This window comes from Ostrea edulis, chromosome 7 (assembly GCF_947568905.1).
Source record: "Ostrea edulis chromosome 7, xbOstEdul1.1, whole genome shotgun sequence".
NCBI lineage: Eukaryota > Metazoa > Mollusca > Bivalvia > Ostreida > Ostreidae > Ostrea > Ostrea edulis.
Genome location: NC_079170.1, coordinates 67,707,929 through 67,725,587, shown reverse-complemented (window position 1 = coordinate 67,725,587; position 17,659 = coordinate 67,707,929). Strand labels below are relative to the sequence as shown.

Genomic DNA, 17,659 nt, shown 5'->3' with positions numbered 1-17,659 from the left:
GGAGGACTGGTTATTTACAGACCGTAGGACTGGTTATTGACACACTGGAAGACTGGTGATTTACAGACCGGAGGATTGTTAATTTACAGGGACAGATCGGAAGACTGGTCATTTACAGACTGGAAGACTGGCCATTTACAGAACGGAGGATTGTTAATTTACAGGGACAGACCGGAGGACAGGTCATTTACAGGTACAGACCGGAGGATTGCTCATTTAAAAACCGGAGGACTGTTCATTTACAGACCGGAAGACTGGTTATTTACAGACCGGAGGACTGGTGATATTACAGGGACAGATCGGAGGACTGGTCATTTACAAACTGGAGGACTGGCAATTTACAGAACGGAGAATTGGTCATATACAGGGACAGACCGGAGGGTTGCTCATTTAAAGACCGGAGGACTGTTCATTCACAGACCGGAAGACTGGTTATTTACAGACCGGAGGACTGGTCATTTACAGACCGGAGGACTGGTCATTTACAGACCGAAGGACTGGTCTTTTACAGACCGGAGGACTGGTTCTTTACAGACCGGAAGACTGGTCATTTACAGAGCGGAGGACTGGTCAATTACAGCCCGGAGGACTGCTTATTTACAGACTGGAGGACTGGTTATTTACAGAACGTAGGATTGGTCATTTATAGGGGCAGGCCGGAGGACAGGTCATTTACAGACCGGAGGACTAGTCATTTACAGAACGGAAGATTTGTCATTTACAGGTACAGACCGGAGGATTGCTCATTTACAGGTACAGAGCGGAGGATTGCTCATTTACAGACCGGAGGACTAGTCATTTACAGAACGGAAGATTTGTCATTTACAGGTACAGACCGGAGGATTGCTCATTTACAGGTACAGAGCGGAGGATTACTCATTTACAGAACGGAGGACTGGCCATTTACAGACCGGAGGACTGGTTATTTACAGACCGGACGACTGGTGACTAACTGCGACAGATCTGAGGACTGATTATTTTCAGCGACAGATAGGAGGACTGGTTATTTTCAGACCGGTTGACTGGTTATTTACAGGGACAGAATGGAGGACTGGTGATTTACAGGGACACACCAGAGGACTGGTTCTTTACAGACCGGAGGACTGGTGATTTACTGGGACAGACCGAAGGACTGGTGATTTACAGGGACAGACCAGAGGACTGGTTATTTGCAGACCGGAGGACTGGTTATTTACAGAGCGGAGGACTGGTGATTTACAGGGACAGATCGGGGGACTGGAGATTTACAGGGACAGACCGGAGGACTGGTTATTTACAGAGCGGAGGACTGGTGATTTACAGACCGGAAGACTGGTGTTTTATTAGGACAGATCGGAGGACTTGTGATTTACAGGGACAGACTGGAGGACTGGTAATTTACAGACCGGAGGACTTGTTATTTACACACCGGAGGATTGGTTATTTGCATACCGGAGGACTGGTTATTTACAGACCGGAGGATTGGTTATTTACTGGGACAGATCGGAGGACTTGTGATTTACAGGGACACACCGGAAAACTGGTGATTTACAGACCGGAGAACTTGTTATTTACAGACCCGAGGACTTGTTATTTGCAGGGACAGACCGGAGGACTGGTTATTTACAGACTGGAGGACTTGTTATTTACAAACCGTAGGACTGGTTATTTACAGACCGGAGGATTGGTTATTTACAGAGCAAAGGACTGGTGATTTACAGGGACAGACCGGAGGACAGGTCATTTACAGAGACAGACCGGAGGATTGCTCATTTACAGACCGGATGACTGTTCATTTACAGACCGGAGGACTGGTTATTGACACAGCGGAGGACTAGTGATTTACAGACCGGAGGACTGGTGATTTGCAGGGACAGATTGGAGGACTGGTCATTTACAGACTGGAGGACTGGTCATTTACAGAACGGAGGACTAGTCATTTACAGACCGGAGGACTGGTCATTTACAGACCGGAGGACTGGTTCTTTACAGACCGGAAGACTGGTCATTTACAGACCGGAGGACTGGTCATTTACAGCCCGGAGGACTGCTTATTTACAGACCGGAGGGCTGGTGATTTACAGACCGGAGGATTGGTTATTTACTGGGACAGATCGGAGTACTTGTGATTTACAGGGACACACGGAGGACTGATGATTTACAGACCGGAGGACCGGTTATTTACAGACCGGAGGACTTGTGATTTGCAGGGACAGACCGGAGGACTGGTGATTTACAGACTGGAGGACTGGTTATTTACATACCGGAGGACCTGTTATTTACAGACCGGAGGATTGGTTATTTACAGAGCAGAGGACTGGTGATTTACAGGGACAGACCGGAGGACAGGTCATATACAGAGACAGACCGGAGGATTGCTCATTTACAGACCGGATGACTGTTCATTTACAGACCGGAGGACATGTTATTGACACACCGGAGGACTGGTGATTTACAGACCGGAGGACTGGTGATTTTCAGGGACAGATCGTAGGACTGGTCATTTACAGACTGGAGGACTGGTTATTTACAGACCGGAGGACTGGTCATTTACAGACCGGAGGACTGATCATTTACAGACCGGAGGACTGGTTCTTTACAGACCGGAAGACTGGTCATTTACAGAGCGGAGGACTGGTCATTTACAGACCAGAGGACTGGTCATTTACAGACCGGAGAACTGGTTCTTTACAGACCGGAGGACTTGTTATTTACACACTGGAGGACTGGTTATTTACATACCGGAGGACTGGTTATTTACAGACCGGAGGATTGGTTATTTACTGGGACAGATCGGAGGACTTGTGATTTACAGGGACACACCGGAAGACTGGTGATTTACAGACCGGAGGACTGGTTATTTACAGACCGGAGGACTTGTTATTTGCAGGGACAGACCGGAGGAATGGTTATTTACAGACTGGAAGGCTGGTTATTTACAAACCGGAGGACTGGTTATTTACAGACCGGAGGATTGGTTATTTACAGAGCAGAGGACTGGTGATTTACAGGGACAGACCGGAGGACAGGTCATTTACAGAGACAGACCGGAGGATTGCTCATTTACAGACCGGATGACTGTTCAATTACAGACCGGAGGACTGGTTATTGACACAGCGGAGGACTAGTGATTTACAGACCGGAGGACTGGTGATTTTCAGGGACAGATCGGAGGACTGGTCATATACAGACTGGAGGACTGGTCATTTACAGACCGGAGGACTGGTCATTTACAGACCGGAGGACTGGTCATTTACAGACCGGAGGACTGGTTCTTTACAGACCGGAAGACTGGTCATTTACAGAGCGGAGGACTGGTCATTTACAGCCCGGAGGACTGCTTATTTACAGACCGGAGGGCTGGTGATTTACAGACCGAAGGACTGGTGACTTAATGGGAAATACCGGAGGACTGGTTATTTACAGACCGGATGACTGGTTATTTACAGACCTGAGGACTGGTTATTTACAGATCGGAGGACTGGTGATTTACAGGTACAGCTCCGAGGACTTGTCATTTACAGACCGGAGGACTGGTTATTTAAAGACCGTAGGATTGGTCATTTACAGACCGGAGGACTGGTTATTAACAAACCGGAGGACTGGTTATTTACAGACCGGAGGATTGGTTATTTACAGAGCAGAGGACTGGTGATTTACAGGGACAGACCGGAGGACAGGTCATTTACAGAGACAGACCGGAGGATTGCTCATTTACAGACCGGATGACTGTTCATTTACAGACCAGAGGACTGGTTATTGACACAGCGGAGGACTAGTGATTTACAGACCGGAGGACTGGTGATTTTCAGGGACAGATCGGAGGACTGGTCATATACAGACTGGAGGACTGGTCATTTACAGACCGGAGGACTGGTCATTTACAGACCGGAGGACTGGTCATTTACAGACCGGAGGACTGGTTCTTTACAGACCGGAAGACTGGTCATTTACAGAGCGGAGGACTGGTCATTTACAGCCCGGAGGACTGCTTATTTACAGACCGGAGGGCTGGTGATTTACAGACCGAAGGACTGGTGACTTAATGGGAAATACCGGAGGACTGGTTATTTACAGACCGGATGACTGGTTATTTACAGACCTGAGGACTGGTTATTTACAGATCGGAGGACTGGTGATTTACAGGTACAGCTCCGAGGACTTGTCATTTACAGACCGGAGGACTGGTTATTTAAAGACCGTAGGACTGGTCATTTACAGACCGGAGGACTGGTTATTAACAAACCGGAGGACTGGTTATTTACAGACCGGAGGACTGGTCATTTACAGGGACAGACTGGAGGACTGGTCATTTACAGACCGGAGGACTGCTCATTTACAGATCGGAGGACTGGTTATTTATAGACCGAAGGTTTGGTGATTTACAAGGACAAATCATAGGACTGGTCCTTACAGGGGAGGACTGGTCATTTACAGGGAAGGACTGATCATTTACAAACCAGGGGACTGGTCATTTACAGTCCGGAGGACTGGTCATTTACAGGGACAGACCGGAGGATTGCTTCTTTACAGACCGGGGGACAGGTGATTTACAGGGACAGACCGGAGGACTGGTGATATACAGGAACAGAGCGGAGGAATGGTCGTTTACAGAACGGAGGATTGGTGATTTACTGGGACAGATCGGAGAACTGGTAATTTACAGACCAGAGGACTGGCTATTTACAGACCGGAAGACTGGTTATTTACAGACCGGAGGACTGGTTATTGACACACCGGAGGACTGGTGATTTACAGACCGGAGGACTGATGATTTACAGGGACAGATCGGAGGACTGGTCATTTACAGACTGGAGGACTGGCCATTTACAGAACGGAGAATTGGTCATTTACAAGGACAGACCGGAGGACAGGTCATTTACAGGTACAGACCGGAGGATTGATCATTTACAGACCGGAGAACTGTTCCTTTACAGACCGGAAGACTGGTTATTTACAGACCGGAGGACTGGTTATTTACAGGTACAGATCGGAGGACTGGTCATTTACAAATACAGACCGGAGGACTGGTCATTTACCGACTGGAGGACTGGCTATTTACAGAATGGAGGATTTGTCATTTACAGGGACAGACCGGAGGATAGGTCATTTACAGACCGGAGAACTGGTCATTTACAGAACGGAGGACTGGTTATTTACAGACCAGAGGACTGGTGACTAACTGGGACAGATCAAAGGACTGGTTATTTTTAGCGACAGATAGGAGGACTGGTTATTTACAGACCGGTTGACTGGTTATTTACAGGGACAGAATGGAGGACTGGTGATTTACAGGGACAGACCAGAGGACTGGTTATTTACATACCGGACGACTGATGATTTACAGGGACAGACCGGAGGACTGGTTCTTTACAGACTGGAGGACTAGTGATTTACTGGGACAGACCGGAGGACTGGTGATTTACAGTGACAGATCGGGGGACTGGTGATTTACAGGGACACACCATAGGACTGGTTATTTGCAGACCGGAGGACTGGTTATTTACAGACCGGACGACTGGTGATTTACAGGGACAGACCGGAGGACTGGTTCTTTACAGACTGCAGGACTGGTGATTAACTGGGACAGACCGGAGGACTGGTGATTTACAGTGACAGATCTGGGGACTGGTGATTTACAGGGACACACTATAGGACTGGTTATTTGCAGACCGGAGGACTGGTTATTTACAGACCGGACGACTGGTGATTTACAGGGACAGACCGGAGGACTGGTTCTTTACAGACTGCAGGACTGGTGATTTACTGGGACAGACCGGAGGACTGGTGATTTACAGGGACAGATCGGGAGACTGGTGATTTACAGGGACAGACCAGAGGACTGGTCATTTGCAGACAGGAGGACTGGTTATTTACAGAGCGGAGGACTGGTGATTTACAGGGACAGACCGGAGGACTGGTTATTTACAGAGCGGAGGACTGGTGATTTACAGACCGGAGGATTGGTGATTTACTGGGACAGATCGGATGTCTTGTGATTTACAGGGACAGACCGGAGGAATGGTAATTTACAGACCGGAGGACTGGTTATTTACAGACCGGAGGACTAGTTATTTACAGACCGGACGACTGGTGATTTACAGAGCGGAGGACTGGTGATTTACAGGGACCGACCGGAGGACAGGTCATTTATAGGTACAGACCGGAGGATTGCTCATTTACAGACCGGAGGACTGTTCATTTACAGACCAGAGGACTGGTTATTTACAGACCGGAGGTCTGGTTATTAACACACCGGAGGGCTGGTTATTTACAGACTGGAGGACTGATGATTTACAGGGACAGATCGGAGGACTGGTCATTTACAGACTGGAGGACTGGCCATTTACAGAACGGAGGATTGGTCATTGAGAGGTACAGACCGGAGGATTGATCATTTACAGAGCGGAGGACTCTTCATTTACAGACCGGAAGACCGGTTATTTACAGACCGGAGGACTGGTTATTTACAGGCCGGAGGACTGGTAATCTAGAGTGCGGAAGACTGGTTATTTTCAGACTGGAGGACTGGTGATTTAGAGGGACAGATCGGAGGACTGGTCATTTACAAGGACAGACCGGAGGACTGGTCATTTTCAGACTGGACGACTAGTTATTTACAGAACGGAGGATTGGTGATTTACAGGGACAGACTGGAGGACAGGTCATTTACAGACCGGAGGAGTGGTCATTTACAGACCGGAGGACTGGTTATTTACAGACCGGAGGACTGGTTATTTACAGGCCGGAGGACTGGTAATCTACAGTGCGGAAGACTGGTTATTTACAGACGGGAGGACTGGTGATTTACAGGGACAGATCGGAGGACTGGTCATTTACAGACTGGAGGACTGGCCATTTACAGAACGGAGGATTGTTCATTGACAGGGACAAACTGGAGGACAGGTCATTTACAGACCGGAGGACTGGTCATTTACAGACCGGAGGACTGGTTATTTACGGACCTGAGGACTGGTGACTAACTGGGATAGATCAAAGGACTGGTTATTTTCAGCGACAGATAGGATGACTGGTTATTTACAGACCGGTTGACTGGTTATTTACAGGGACAGAATGGAGGACTGGTGATTTACAGGTACAGACCAGAGGACTGGTTATTTACATACCGGACGAATGGTGATTTACAGGGACAGACCGGAGGACTGGTTCTTTACAGACTGGAGGACTGGTGATTTACTGGGACAGACCGGAGGACTGGTGATTTACAGTGACAGATTGGGGGACTGGTGATTTACAGGGACACACTATAGGACTGGTTATTTGCAGACCGGAGGACTGGTTATTTACAGACCGGACGACTGGTGATTTACAGGGACAGACCGGAGGACTGGTTCTTTACAGACTGCAGGACTGGTAATTTACTGGGACAGACCGGAGGACTGGTGATTTACAGGGACAGATCGGGAGACTGGTGATTTACAGGGACAGACCAGAGGACTGGTCATTTGCAGACAGGAGGACTGGTTATTTACAGAGCGGAGGACTGGTGATTTACAGGGACAGACCGGAGGACTGGTTATTTACAGAGCGGAGGACTGGTGATTTACAGACCGGAGGATTGGTGATTTACTGGGACAGATCGGATGTCTTGTGATTTACAGGGACAGACCGGAGGAATGGTAATTTACAGACCGGAGGACTGGTTATTTACAGACCGGAGGACTAGTTATTTACAGACCGGACGACTGGTGATTTACAGAGCGGAGGACTGGTGATTTACAGGGACCGACCGGAGGACAGGTCATTTATAGGTACAGACCGGAGGATTGCTCATTTACAGACCGGAGGACTGTTCATTTACAGACCAGAGGACTGGTTATTTACAGACCGGAGGTCTGGTTATTAACACACCGGAGGACTGGTTATTTACAGACTGGAGGACTGATGATTTACAGGGACAGATCGGAGGACTGGTCATTTACAGACTGGAGGACTGGCCATTTACAGAACGGAGGATTGGTCATTGAGAGGTACAGACCGGAGGATTGATCATTTACAGAGCGGAGGACTCTTCATTTACAGACCGGAAGACCGGTTATTTACAGACCGGAGGACTGGTTATTTACAGGCCGGAGGACTGGTAATCTAGAGTGCGGAAGACTGGTTATTTTCACACTGGAGGACTGGTGATTTAGAGGGACAGATCGGAGGACTGGTCATTTACAAGGACAGACCGGAGGACTGGTCATTTTCAGACTGGACGACTAGTTATTTACAGAACGGAGGATTGGTGATTTACAGGGACAGACTGGAGGACAGGTCATTTACAGACCGGAGGAGTGGTCATTTACAGACCGGAGGACTGGTTATTTACAGACCGGAGGACTGGTTATTTACAGACCGGAGGACTGGTTATTTACAGGCCGGAGGACTGGTAATCTACAGTGCGGAAGACTGGTTATTTACAGACGGGAGGACTGGTGATTTACAGGGACAGATCGGAGGACTGGTCATTTACAGACTGGAGGACTGGCCATTTACAGAACGGAGGATTGTTCATTTACAGGGACAAACTGGAGGACAGATCATTTACAGACCGGAGGACTGGTCATTTACAGACCGGAGGACTGGTTATTTACGGACCTGAGGACTGGTGACTAACTGGGATAGATCAAAGGACTGGTTATTTTCAGCGACAGATAGGATGACTGGTTATTTACAGACCGGTTGACTGGTTATTTACAGGGACAGAATGGAGGACTGGTGATTTACAGGTACAGACCAGAGGACTGGTTATTTACATACTGGACGAATGGTGATTTACAGGGACAGACCGGAGGACTGGTTCTTTACAGACTGGAGGACTGGTGATTTACTGGGACAGACCGGAGGACTGGTGATTTTCAGGGACAGATCGGGGGACTGGTGATTTACAGGGACAGACCAGAGGACTGGTTATTTGCAGACCGGAGGACTGGTTATTTACAGACCGGACGACTGGTGATTTACAGGGACAGAGCGGAGGACTGGTTCTTTACAGACTGGAGGACTGGTGAATTACTGGGACAGACCGGAGGACTGGTGATTTACAGGGACAGATCGGGGGACTGGTGATTTACAGGGACAGACCAGAGGACTGGTTATTTGCAGACCGGAGGACTGTTTATTTACAGAGCGGAGGACTGGTGATTTACAGGGACAGACAGGAGGACTGGTTATTTACAGAGCGGAGGACTGATGGTTTAAAGACCGGAGGACTGGTGATTTACTGGGACAGATCGGATGTCTTGTGATTTACAGGGACAGACCGGAGGACTGGTAATTTACAGACAGGAGGACTGGTTATTTACAGACCAAAGGACTGGTTATTTACAGACCGGAGGACTGGTTATTGAGAGACCGGAGGATTGGTTATTTACAGAGCGGAGGACTGGTTATTTACAGGGACCGACCGGAGGACAGGTCATTTACAGGTACAGACCGGAGAATTGCTCATTTACAAACCGGAGGACTGTCCATTTACAGACCAGAGGACTGGTTATTTACAGACCGGAGGACTGGTTATTGACACACCGGAGGACTGGTTATTTACAGACCGGAGGACTGGTGATTTACAGGGACAGATCGAAGGACTGGTCAATTACAGACTGGAGGACTGGTCATTTACAGGTACAGACTGGAGGATTGATCATTTACAGACCGGAGGACTCTTCATTTACAGACCGGAAGACTGTTTATTTACAGACCGGAGGACTGGTTATTTACAGATCGGAGGACTGGTAATCTACAGTGCGGAAGACTGGTTATTTACAGACTGGAGGACTGGTGATTTAGAGGGACAGATCGGAGGACTGGTCATTTACAAGGACAGACCGGAGGACTGGTCATTTACAGACTGGACGACTAGTTATTTACAGAACGGAGGATTGGTGATTTACAGGGACAGACTGGAGGATAGGTCATTTATAGACCGGAGGACTGGTCATTTACAGACCGGAGGACTGGTTATTTACAGACCGGACGACTGGTGACTAACTGGGACAGATCGGAGGACTGATTATTTTCAGGAACAGATAGGAGGACTGGTTATTTACAGACTGGTTGACTGGTTATTTACAGGGACAGATTGGAGGACTGGTGATTTACAGGGACAGATGGGAGGACTGTTTATTTACAGACCAGTTGAGTGGTTATTTACAGGGACAGATTGGAGGACTGGTGATTTACTGGGACAGACCGGAGGACTGGTTATTTACAGACTGGAGGACTGGCCATTTACAGAACGGAGGATTGGTCATTAACAGGGACAGACTGGAGGACAGGTCATTTACAGACCGGAGAACTGGTCATTTACAGACCGGAGGACTGGTTATTTACGGACCGGAGGACTGGTGACTAACTGGGACAGATCAAAGGACTGGTTATTTTCAGCGACAGATAGGAGGACTGGTTATTTACAGACCGGTTGACTGGTTATTTACAGGGACAGAATGGAGGACTGGTGATTTACAGGGACAGACCAGAGGACTGGTTATTTACATACCGGACGACTGGTGATTTACAGGGACAGACCGGAGGACTGGTTCTTTACAGACTGGAGGACTGGTGATTTACTGGAACAGACCGGAGGACTGGTGATTTTCAGGGACAGATCGGGGGACTGGTGATTTACAGGGACAGACCAGAGGACTGGTTATTTGCAGACCGGAGGACTGGTTATTTACAGACCGGACGACTGGTGATTTACAGGGACAGAGCGGAGGACTGGTTCTTTACAGACTGGAGGACTGGTGATTTACTGGGACAGACCGGAGGACTGGTGATTTACAGGGACAGATCGGGGGACTGGTGATTTACAGGGACAGACAGGAGGACTGGTTATTTACAGAGCGGAGGACTGGTGGTTTACAGACCGGAGGACTGGTGATTTACAGGGACAGACCGGAGGACTGATAATTTACAGACTGGAGGACTGGCCATTTACAGAACGGAGGATTGGTCATTTACAGGGACAGACCGGAGGACAGGTCATTTACAGGTACAGACCGGAGGATTGATCATTTACAGACCGGAGGACTCTTCATTTACAGACCGGAAGACTGTTTATTTACAGACCGGAGGACTGGTTATTTACAGGCCGGAGGACTGGTAATCTACAGTGCGGAAGACTGGTTATTTACAGACTAGAAGACTGGTGATTTAGAGGGACAGATCGGAGGACTGGTCATTTACAAGGACAGACCGGAGGACTGGTGATTTACAGACTGGACGACTAGTTATTTACAGAACGGAGGATTGGTCATTTACAGGGACAGACTGGAGGATAGGTCATTTACAGACCGGAGGACTGGTGACTAACTGGGACAGATCGGAGGACTGATTATTTTCAGGGACAGATAGGAGGACTGGTTATTTACAGACTGGTTGACTGGTTATTTACAGGGACAGATTGGAGGACTGGTGATTTACAGGGACAGATGGAGGACTGTTTATTTACAGACCGGTTGACTGGTTATTTACAGGGACAGATTGGAGGACTGGTGATTTACTGGGACAGACCAGAGGACTGGTTATTTGCAGACCGGAGGATTGGTTATTTACAGACTGGCGGACTGGTGATTTACAGGGACAGACCGGAGGACTGGTGATTTACAGGGACAGATCGGAGGACTGGTGATTTACAGGTACAGACCGGAGGACTGGTTATCTACAGTCCGGAGGACTGGTGATTTACAGGGACAGGTCGGGGGACTGGTCATTTACAAGTACAGACCGGAGGACTGGTCATTTACAGACCGGAGGACTGGTCATTTACAGAGGAGGACTGGTCATTTACAGACTGGAGGATTGGTGATTTACGGGGACAGATCGGAGGACTGGTGATTTACAGGGACAGACCAGAGGACTGGTTATCTACGGACCGGAGGACTGATGATTGACAGGGACAAACCGGAGGACTGATAATTTACAGACCGGAGGACTGGTGATTTACAGACCGGAGAACTGGTTATTTACAGGGGAGGACTGGTCATTTACAGACCGGGGGACTTGTCATTTACAGACCGGAGGACTGGTTATTTACAGGGGAGGACTGGTCATTTACAGGGACATTAATACCACATATATTTCAATACAAGCGCTAAGTGTCAGTTAAATCTTTTCAAGTTGTATGTACACGTGTCTTATACGGTTCTCTTTCCTGTACAGTTCGCCCCTCTAAGTGCCCCGCCCCTTTCTCCGTAATCGCTTTTACACTGCCCACTCCCACTTACACACTCGCCCTATGATTCGCACGTTTAAGAGGCTGTCTACGATAAAACCATGCAAATAGCTATTGATGGACACGTGTCGGAATTTCATGAAACTTGGTATATATGCTTTAGATAACATAACTTGAACGTAAAAATAATTATTTTCATTCCACTCGATCGGTAACCATGGAAACGAGAGACACTTGGTTTTCCCCATTTCTATATATAGATCTATCGAAAAAAATCAGACAATGTACTTTCTTTTTGGTTTATTGCAAAACCCATGTCTTGCAATTTAATGATACCTATTTCATGATATTGCAGAGACAAATAGGAATCGATAACACATAAACAATCAAAATTTAATACACAATGCAATAAAATATCAAAGTTTTAAAATGAAGGAAATGCTGAAATTTTACCTACATAATTATGTAATTTCACCTATTTGCACTGAAACAGGTATAGTTGCCCAAGAAACGCTTCAATAGACATCATATTTGATACATGTGTAGAACCTATCAATTTCTAATACATGTTCAAGGGAATTTGGTTGGAAATGAAATTTAGTGTATATGGGGGGGGGGGGGGGGGTATGCAAGAAAAAAAGGGGGTGGGGTAATAATGTTGGTTGTGTAGAGTTAAAATCTTCAGATAACGTAATAATATCATTGCACATGTCATGCATGAGCATTAATGAAGGGTAAAAATCATTGTTTGTTGTACTTTGACCCAATATTGGAGGGAGAGGGGTTATTTTTAAAACATCTTCCACCATTACCTTCCACCAATAAACAGTACATTTATTGTAGCCATATACAAGAATCGTGTATTCAAAGCGTTTTTGCTTTCTATCAAATTCAGCAGGGAATTACAACATATGATATTCATGTTTTAAATTCACTCTGCATATGTAGTTTTATTGTAATTAAAGCCATAAAAGATGGGGGTTGGGTTGATATTCCACTGTAAGTCAGGTAATGTAAAAAAAAAAAATCATGAACGTCACATACAAGATCATGAAAGACAAATTCATTATAACCATACAGATTTAATCATTGCAATTCTTTTTTTCTTCTTTTTTGTTGTTGTAACTTTCAAATGAAACTATTGGCAAAAATATCCCATAGAAGAACATTCATTTTTTGTGTACATTTATACCAACCAAAAAAAAATGAAAGCACAAGTGTGAATTTTAGGAAATCTGACATCTAAAAAATCCTGAGATATGTAAAATAACCTCCAAGCAGTAGATATTTATTTCAACCTAAAGGATTAAATGACCTGAATAAAAAATTAAAACAGTTTTCCTTAACCACTTATGAGTTCAGTCATAGCTAATATATATTGGATAATAATTGGCTACATTCAATTGCAACAATGTCACTGATGACATTCTGGAGGTCTTCATCATTTTCTGGACCCTCCTCATTTTTCACCATGTCAATACAAGGAAAGTAATTGTTTGGTTCCTTGGAAAGCAGGGGTATGGCTGTCTTACTTCAGAAACATCTGCAAAATAACAAAACAATTCTTATTATTGCATTAGTTTGCCTCTTGTCAGGACCCCAGTACCCCCCCCCCACCCCCACCCCCACTCCCGGTCATATAGAAAACCCAGACATATTAGCATCACACGTGTTTTGAACGTTAAATAACCAGAAAAGTTATTATAATAATTAGAGGTTTTATGGCTATGTTTAGCCATAAATTACAATTTCAGCAGCTCACCCTTTGGTATTAAAATCCCCCTTGCAATTTGTTCACTGTTTTTATTGCACAATAATATGCATATGCATCTCTTTTAATCATTAAATTTGAATTTAGAGACCGAGATAAAGATTTTCATTTTATTGTGAGAATTTTCTTTCTCAAATGAGTATACACTGATATACTCTTTGTGATCTAATAAGATTTTAAATTTTATAATTAATTGATTTATAGATGGTGTTTATTTTTCTAGTGTTCTCATAAAAAAACAATATTCCATGGGTCAAGTTGTCTAAACAAGGGGTGAGTTGTCTAACCAAGGGTTTAACTTGCCTAAACATGGCTTGCCAGAAGCATAAAACTGAAAGTAACACAAGATGTGAAACACTAATGGCAACAAAGAACTATAAACAAGGTCCAAAATTTTGATACGAAAAGAGAGGTCTTGTCACAAGGATTGTTAATATGAAATATGACAGTCTATCATTCAATTTGGGTCAAATTCCAAATTTAAGGTCACAAGGTCAAACACTTTAGCACAAATAGTAACTTGACTTGTAACCCATTGATATAAATGCATGTATAAATTTTCAAATCAATAGTTGCAGACACATTGCCAAAAAAGTCATGAAAACTGTTAATGCACAGATGTACACACAGGCTGAGGGCCTGAGGCCAGATAAAATAATGTGTGGTTCTGGTTACACTCCCTTGAAAAATATAGTAGGTAGGTAGGTATTTTATTTCATTTTTTTAAATTTACTTTTTTAATGATAGATTTTAGATGGAAACACAATTTTCTTTTACTTTCACTTCTTTGCATGTACCATTCATATATGGTGTGATATACATGTATATACCTATCAAAATTGGTAGGGATCACCCTAGTTTTGACAATTCTTACATATTTATTTCTAATAAAAAAAAATTAATACAGGGGGGAAAATCAGTGCAATTGCCAAAATTATGTTTTTTGAACATGAAAGTAGGAAATGATATTTCAACTAGAGTACTGTTTTCAAGCCCTTCAAAGTTTTTAAATCTATTCAACGTTCAATCTATTGATCGCTTGGTATATTCAAGCAACCTGAAATTTGCACTATTGTTTATGTAAGCACTCTTTAGTTCCAAGTCACTTTCTGTCTAATGTTAGATGACTTGTAATAAGTGTTTACAGTTTAGCATTTTAGTGGTATCTATATATTGGCTGAAGGAAAACGGGTAAAAAACATATATATATGTATATATATGTATATACTATGCAATCTTGAAAAGAGGTGTGCATTATATTCGGCAAAATACGTTAACTGATTTTGGAAATGGTCAAAAAATGTTTAGGGTTGGGGGTAAAAACTAGGGCCGGTCGGGTAACCGGAACCACACATATTCTTTAATTTAGCCTGTTCACTGTAGGGCTCTTGACTATAGACAGGGTTTTAATTAAAACAAATATCTTATATACTCTTAAGTTTAATTTTTTTTTATTTGTCTGCAGAGATATTTATACAATACTACATATACATATGGTATATGCTACATCTATAATGTGAACTTGTTGTCTTACATAAAACAAAATTTTATTTATCGAAATCACAGGAAAGTTTCAAAGTGATTAGAAGCATTCCACATTACCTAAACCTGCATTTATTATTAAATGTGCAATAAACATGATACAATGTAAATAACAGAATCATTAATAAAATCTTACTTCTTTCTGATTTTCAATTCATTAATCACAGATCTCACAAATATCTCCATAGACTCATGCATAAATATTTAATGACATTTGATTTTATTCCAAAATTGATTTTTAAAATTATCTTGATTCCAATATGCACTGCTAAATAAATTGTCTGTTTATAGAACAATAAAAACTTGTAGTGAAACTACAGTCACATTAATATTAATGCACACACCCTCCCTTCAATCATTTCTATTAGATCTATCATTTTCTTTAAAAGTTAAAAAATGTCTAAAAACTACAATATAAATGGCTCTTACATTCTCCAGAAAAATCCTGGCCTGAATTTTACTTTATTTGTTTGACTTAAATCAGTTTCCATCCATAATTCTATCAACTTATATGTTAGTTGTTAACCTAGAGGGTGTCACTTAAATTCCTATTAGATTTTATTCAGACATTTGTTAGCATCATACCTTTCAACTCTTTCTTTACATCTGTCTTAATCTGGACATAATTTTTGTGTTTCTCAATGCATTGTCTTGTCTGCAAACACCAAACACATATATTTAATTATATTTCCTAAATATATTGTAACAGTATTTTAATCTAGAAAATTAAAATTGTGCATTGAGCAAATTGATATCTTAAAAATTTCAAATAGAAAAATAGAAGTAAATTTTTTAAAATTTCATCCATGAGTATTTATGCATAAGTGCATATTTCAATATCTGTTAGTGCAGGAAGATATAAAATAAATTATCTTACCAGAATCAATGGAACATGTGTTGTCAGCTTGAGCAATGTGGCAGATCTATCAGCTTTGGAGTCACAGAGTCACACCCCCCCCCCCTTTCACATCTGAGTTAGATTTGTCATGTAATGGGTGACAACATGTTGTTCTTTATTCAAAGTCAATGTCCATGACTGGCATAGGCATGATGATGTCTGTTAAGTCTAGATCATAGTTAATGCACAACAGCTGTTTAGTGCAGTGAACCATGATTCTGGAATTCACACAATTTCTGATGGATATTTAAAAATCTCAATATTTGCTGAAGTACACTTCTTGCAATCCTGATGTAAATAAACTCCCTCTTTGCTTGAAATTTTCACCAAGGCTATAGATTTATCTTCCATCACTTTCCACCCATTCCATGTTGTTGTCATCTGCCTTATGAATCATTCTTCCTTACCTTCTTCCCATGAGAGTTCCACAAAGGGAGATCATTTTTTGATAAAATTTCCGAATTTCATACCGCAAATAAATGACTTTCTATTTATTTGCAACCAAATTCCCGTTTAGTAGTGATAATTTATGCATAATTCTGTGTTTCAAACCACGAAACTATTTATTTTAAGTGTTTCTTGGGGTTTTATGACCCACTAAAAATAGCATTTAATTTGAAAGTTACATAGTCTTACTAGTTCAAACACTATACGACTTAAATCTGGAGAATGAATTTTAAAGTTATGTTCACCAATTCAAAGATACCGTTCGAATAGACTATGCGGAACTGAAATTATATGTGATTATTCTGCTTTTGATATTTTAATGACTAGCTGAAAATACACCATTTTTGCATGAAATTGATGTGTATATTGTGCTAAAAATAGAACGGCCCATTAGGTGTTAGTTCGGGAGGTACTCATCGATTTTGGCACAAAATGTGATATAACTAGTAAAATACTTTTGAAATATCATAAAAAGGTCTGAAAATTTGACAACACCTTCCATAATAATTTTTTGATTTTGCATGGTTCTATCGTAGACAACCTCTTAAGACTATTGAGACTGCAAGACATCTAATGAGTTCCGATGGCCTCCTACTCCCACTTACACACTCGCCCTATGATTCGCACGTTTAAGACTATTAAGACTGCAAGACACCTGATGATTTCCGATGGCCTACTTGTATGGAGAGACGTTACCGTTCAGTGCATGACGTTTCACGATAGCATGCACTGCGGCATAATAACGATTTAAATGTGAGGGTCTACTAAACACAAAATTGTAACGTCAAGCAGTGTACCATTGTAACGACCTGATTCAGCAGCCCCCGTACTCATAACTCAG

At 43.4% G+C, this 17,659-nt stretch overlaps 1 long non-coding RNA gene across 1 annotated transcript; it reads right to left on the bottom strand.

Annotated features, from left to right (window-relative positions):
* Positions 1–12,448: 12,448 nt before the first annotated feature.
* LOC125656829 (uncharacterized) lies at positions 12,449–17,659 on the bottom strand. Its single transcript, XR_008797237.1, has 3 exons — positions 16,351–17,659; positions 16,059–16,128; positions 12,449–13,703 (listed from the first exon to the last, which is right to left on the bottom strand). It is a non-coding gene; the product is annotated as an uncharacterized LOC125656829 (long non-coding RNA).